We start from the raw sequence: 6,284 nt of genomic DNA, 5'->3' as shown, positions 1-6,284 counted from the left end.
CAAAAGGGAAAGCATGGTGAGAAAAGTGACTCGTCTCTTCCCCACGCGGGGACTACCATCAGAGACATCTTGGGTTCTGTCATTCTTGGCTAGCACTGGTGTCTGGAGTGGGGTGGAGATGAGAGAAACCTGAGGACCCCAGGAGGGGGTAGTTTGGGGCATGGGACTTGGCAAGACTCAGAGAACCAGAAAGTTCCCCATGGCGAGGATGGTGGCACCATGCTAAGAGTCACCGGTTGGCTTCTCTCTGCAAAGCTTGTGCAGCAGCGCTGGCTGGCTGGCTGGCTGGCTGGCTGGCTGGGCCCCACCCAGTTCTGGGCACCCATGAGTATTCCAGTGTTTCAGGACAGTGATGTCAAAGGGTGGCACCATGGGAGGCTGAACCAGAAATGTATTGCCTCACAGTTCTACCATTCAGAAATCAAGGTCATGGGCAGGTGGGTGCCTCTTGGAGCAGTTGGAGACAACCTCTTCCTTGGCTCTTCCCGATCTGCTTTTCCTTATTTTTTTTTAAATAAGATTTATATATTTGAAAGGCAGAATTACAGAGAGGCAGAGGAGAGAGAATCTTCCATCTTCTGGTTCATTCCCTACATACCTAAAATGAGTCCAGTCTCTCAAGTGGATGACAGGAGTCCAAACACTTGGACCATCTTTCCAGGAATGTTAGCAGGGAGCTGAACTAGAAATGGAGCAGCCGGGACTCAAACAGTTGTTCAAATGGGATGTTGACCTCCCAGGCACTGGTTGAACACACCATGCCACTACATTGCCCCCCTCTGGTTTTCAGTAGCCTCAGATGTGCTTTGCTGTGTTCAAGTCGTATGTGTCATCCTCCCTATTTCATTCATTCGTTTGTTTGGCCTCTGTCTGTGTTTCTGCCTCTGGACAGTTCTACAAGCCAGTTGTCCTAGGTTAGGATGTACCCACCTCAGTGCTGTCACTTCACCTTGATTCCAGACCAGCTCCCATTGTGATGGTAATTTGGATTTCCAGCTATCTTTTGATTGGGACATAATTCAACCACAAACACTGAAACCACCAGGTTTATGTGGCTGATGGGAAGAACTGGGGGCCACTTCCAGGTTTGGGCCATGACACCTGCCACATAATTGGTCACTGTGTTGAATGTGGATGGTAAGCGGACAGGGAACCACAGATACATGGCACCTGGTCTCTGCAGGGCCAGCTACCGACCTGCGTTGGATTTTGGCATGCCTGGCTGTGGAGATATGTGGGCTGTTTGTCCCAGCAGTCTGTGTACCCTGATGTTCATAGAGAGTGTGTGTCCTTTCAGGGAGCACCCAAGGGGAGGTTGGGAGAATCTCCTGTTTACAGTATTCATGGAGTGTCTGGGCCCCACTCTGGGCTCTCCTGTGTCCATGAGTCACTGGCCTAATGAACCTGACTCACAGGGGCTGGGGTTCCCTTGGTAGAAAGTCAGGAGCTGGCTCGCTGCCCTGTCTACCTGGCTGTTGTGTTGCTCACCCACCTGCTTGAAGGGGGTGGGGGTCTGGGGAGAGGACAGGGTCCACCTGGCCAGGCCACAGGATGAGAACCCCTGGGGAAGGGAACTCACTCTGTGGAGAGCTCTCTCATGCCAGGCGTCACAGCACCTCTGTTGTGCGTGAGAAGTCCACTGTGACCGGAAGAGAACTGAGAGCAGCGTCACTAGGAGTGGAATCTTCCCACAACCACGCTGCCCCGCCCTCCTCAGAAACGCTGCTAGCATCCTTCTCTTATCCTAGCACCCCTCAGTCTGGCTGTACCCTAGAATGTTCTCTAATAGCCCTGGAGTTTGCGCTGAGAAAGCTGCCCCTGGCTGTGGGGACCAGGACCACCTACAGGGCTGAGTAAAGGCCACTTGCACAGCTTGCCCTGGGTGCCCCCCAGGCAAGGAAAGGGCGTTCTGGGGGCAGCCAGGCCAGAAAGGCCTATGGGGTGGGGGAAGCTGAGAGCCGCCCTCTGCTGCTCTGTGTCTGACCTCTAGCCCTGGCTGCAAGTGGATCCAGGCTTTGCCCAGCAGGTGCCATTTTCCCAGGACCCATCCCCCTCCCTTGGCTCCCTGGCCAAGCCAGCTCAAGGGTCACTTCCTCCCCTGTCTGAAAACCCTCCCCTCCATGTACTCAGTGATGCTCTGGTTTCCGGCTCATTTGCCAAACCAGACAGCAAACAAAGCTGATGAATCTGCCCAGCACCTCATGGTTCAGGTGCCTAGGCCCTGCACGTCCAGGAGCTCCCAGGAGGTGCTGCCAGGGGAGTGAACACTCAGAATTAATTTCACACATGGCAGTTTTGTGATATGAAAAGGAACAAACACTTGACATAAAACAGCAAAAGCAGCTGCGGGTGCTTGTGCTGTAGAAGGGGCTGGAGGACTTAGGGGTCCTGGGCTGGGAAGCTGAGGGGTCCCTGGCACCAAGCCAGCTTGTTTGGTCAAGGACATGATGACCTCTCTTCTTTCTCAGACTCCTTCTCAGAGGTGACCCTCACGGGTAAGGCTCGTACAGACACACCTGCTGGCCCCTGGACCAGGTTCAGGGTGCTTGTCACCAATGAGGGCTACAGCAGCTGTTAGTCTGGGTGTCACACGATGAGAAGGTACCCAATGCCACTTGTGCCATATGTCGTGCTGTGCCACTGTGGCTGGGTCCCTGGGGACAGGATCCACAAGCCCCACATGGTGGCCTTCACGGTGACCTGAAGCAATAGTCCTGTGCTAAACGGGCTTTTGCCAGTCCCCTTTCAGTTTCTCGGCTCCTCTGTGCAAGAAGATTCTGCTGATGGCGGGTCTTAGAGACTGCCTTGCCTCTGTCAACTTGGCCAAGGCCCCCTTTCATCTCACAAGAGCCACCCCAGCCCTGTTCTCTGACTTTTGTCCTGGCTCTTTCTGTGCAGAGCTGCCATTCCTTGCCACGAGAGGGCTTCTGGAATTCACAGAAAATGTGCCTCATAAACAGGTACCCCTGATTTCAAACTGCTTTTTGTTTTTGATCAAGACACTTACTCCCAAAGTCCATTTCTCCTCCATGAACTTTTTGGAGTTCCCTTCTGTACTTTGTGCCTGAAGGCCAAGTCCCTGCCTTGGTGGCCCCTGCATCTCCCTGGACAGTTGGCGCAGAGCTTGCTTTGTGCAATTGGCACGTGGCACCCTCGTCTTCCACCATGATCCACTGCAAAGGTCCTTGAGGGGTGACAGATGCTTTGGGGCCTGGAGGCATGAGATGAGCGGAGGCTGGGCTCCGGGGATCAGGTCCATAAACAACTCCTGACAGAAAAGCCCAACTTTGAAGCTGAGCAATTTCAGATTATATTTGCATTGGAGGCTCTTCATGTAGCAAAACTTTAAGATTTATGTCCTCGTGAACAGATGTGGAAGGGAAAATCAATCCCTGATAGGATTGGCTTATTTTTTTTTTTTATCACAGAGCTAAATATTATGTACCAAGTGACAAATTAATACATAAATTGACCCTGAGGCATACACACAATTGGGAGGAATGGGGAGTATGGAGTGAGCAGTGGCCTGAGTGGGGCAGATGCCAAACACGTTCATTGGCTCAGATGAGAGGGAAATCTCTTGCTCACTTCCCAGGGCCACGTGGCAAGGAAACTGGTGTCTTGTTGCCTCTGGCACCTAAGGCCTTCCAGGAGGATGTCATGAGGTACCCTTCCCCTGCCACACTCCCTTCCGCTCGCTTCCCCAATCCAGCAGCAGGCAAGGGTCGCCTGCTCTTTCGTGGCATGACTCCTAGAGTGAGTAAAAGTCACATACGCACGTGTGTGGTGCCAGGAGAAACCTTAAGGCACAGCATACACAGGTGACGTGAGAGACAAGGGTAAAACTTGCCCATCAAGCCCTGGGCTGGCTGCCCCACAGCTCTGGTTTCTGTGGGCAGAGGAGGGACCCAAGGGCAGCGTGGAGCTGGGACTCAGCAGGGACTGCTACAGAGAGTGCGTTGAGAGAACAGAGGGAGCAAATCTAAACTTGTGCAAAAATTTCAGACCTGGTGGGGGCAGGGAGGAGAATGAGAGGGAATGACAGCCAGCAGACAAAGCTCTTGTTGTGGTCTCAGGTGCCCCTCTCCAATCCCATACAACTCAGGGACAGGGTGGGAGGTGGGGCTGGGAGGAGAGGGAAGGAGAGAGGAAGGAGGAGAGAATAGAACATTTTCTATTCCCCTGGCAACCCCTGCTCTCCGGTTCTTATCAGGATGGGACACCGGATGTCCATTAGGAGCACAATAGAAAAGGAACAATGGAAAGAAGAGGCTTTGGATAGGCAAGACAGAATCCAGGGATCCCGCTGTAAGGACGGGTACTTATCCCCCAACGCAGGTGCAAGTCCCTGATCCTGGGTCTGAGGAGGCTGGGCTTGCAGCGACAGAAATGCCCCGCTGCCTTTCCCAGCAGCCCGGCCGTCACATAGGCTCCAGGAAATGAGAGGCTCAAGCCCTGAGTCGCTGCCACCAGGTCAAATGGGGACTTTGCCTGGAAAAGAAGAGGAGGTGCTTTAAATTAATCAGTTACATCCTGGGTGACAAGGGTGTTGGGAGTGGGGGTGGCTTCTGCCAGCAGGACAAGGAGCTGCCAGCTGGACTTGTGTGTCAGGCAGCAGCCGAGGGAGGAATTTCTATGCTGGTTTGATCCAGGACACCTGTTCAAAGTGTTTATAAAGAAACAATTGTAACAGCATCCTTCTGCCCTCCCCCCCACCGCGTTCCTGGCTCCTACTGAGCAGGGGTGTAGACTTCTCCCATCCTCCTAAGCTACCCCCATCCAACACAGCTCCCCCTTGAGGAAATCGCTGTGGATTCAGGGAGAACCGAGAATGGTTTTTTTGCTTATGTGTTTATGCGCATCTCAGCAGCAACACCAAAGTATGGGAATCCGGATGGACCAGGAGTTTCAGAAGACAGTGTGCCTTACACCCCCGTCCCCCAAATCAAGGCCAGATGCCGGAAGATCCAGAAGCCAGAGCTGCTGAGCTGTGGCCCACGTGCTCAGGTACAAAAATGATCTTCCTACACTCTGCTTCAAAAGTCTGGATTGGGATTTATGATTCTGAGAAAAAAACATCCATTAAGAACAGATTTCAGTTGTGTTTTGAGGTCTTTCCAAAATCTAGCCTGTGGGGGGCTCCTCTGGGGACATTTCCCCTCCTGTCTGAGCGCCCAGGTGGGACAGAAATCACCTATCCCAGTTCCTGACAGAAACCACAGGTCTCGTCTCTCCGCCCCCGCCCACCACCCCCTCCAGACGTTCTGAAAAGCTCCCCGCCTCTCCGGGATCTGGCATCTGTGCGCAGATGTCAGAAAAGCTCTTGATTAAGTCGTTAAGTGCTCCAAAGGGAGGAGGAAAGGGAAGCGAGAGAAGCCTTGCTCCCTCCTGATTGGTTTTGAAATCAAAGGTGGTGGGAGGGGGAGGGAGGTGGGGGGGGAGGGAGGTAGAGGAGGAGGGGAGGTAGAGGAGGGGGAGGTAGAGGAGGGGGGGAGGTAGAGGAGGCGGAGGCCTGGACACAGTGGAGGCGGACAGGAGGGCCCACATGGCCGCAGGTCCTGGTTGTCCTGTTGGCTGCGGTTGGTGTCCTACTGCCTGGTCCCCAGCAGCCAGTTTGCAGGGGACAGTGCCCTCCATTGCCCGTTAGCACTGTCCTCACCCAGAAAGCCTGTTGTCCAAGAGCTTTCCTCTTAGACCTGGCTCAGAGGACCCCATTGAAGACAGGGCCAGAGGGGAGGGGCAAGGTGTTCAGTGTTGTTAATGGGTGAACAGATTTTTAAATAAAATATAGAAAATGGCACACAGCAGTGTCCCTAAAGCCCAGGATATTCCAGGGTCCTAACTAGCTCCAGAGTGTGGCTGGGGGCAGCTTTTGTGCAGCTGTATCTTTCTATCTTTTCTAATTATTATAATTAGTAAGGTTTCTAGAAACCTATTAAAAAAAACCCTCAATGTTGGAGATTCTATTAGACTCCTAGAAAGAAGTCACAGAGGTCCCTTAACTTTTAGCAGCTTTCTGGCTTTTTAAATGCAAAGAACCTCATTGTTCCTTGGCTTGATTTTCACTGAGGCCGGCAAATCATTTTTCCACACTTTTTTTTTAAAGACTTATTTTATTTTTATTGGAAAGGCGGATATACAGAGAGGAGAGACAGAGAGGAAGATCTTCCGTCCGATGATTCACTCCCCAAGTGAGCGCAACGGCCGATGCTATGCCGATCTGAAGCCAGGAACCAGGAGCCTCTTCCGGGTCTCCCACGTGGGTGCAGGGTCCCAACCGGGTG

The sequence above is a fragment of the Ochotona curzoniae genome, unplaced genomic scaffold (genome assembly GCF_017591425.1).
Source record: "Ochotona curzoniae isolate NIBS_2020 unplaced genomic scaffold, NIBS_Ocur_1.0 contig_3819, whole genome shotgun sequence".
Lineage (NCBI taxonomy): Eukaryota > Metazoa > Chordata > Mammalia > Lagomorpha > Ochotonidae > Ochotona > Ochotona curzoniae.
The sequence above is the reverse complement of the archived record's forward strand: the minus strand, read 5'-3'. Positions refer to the sequence as shown.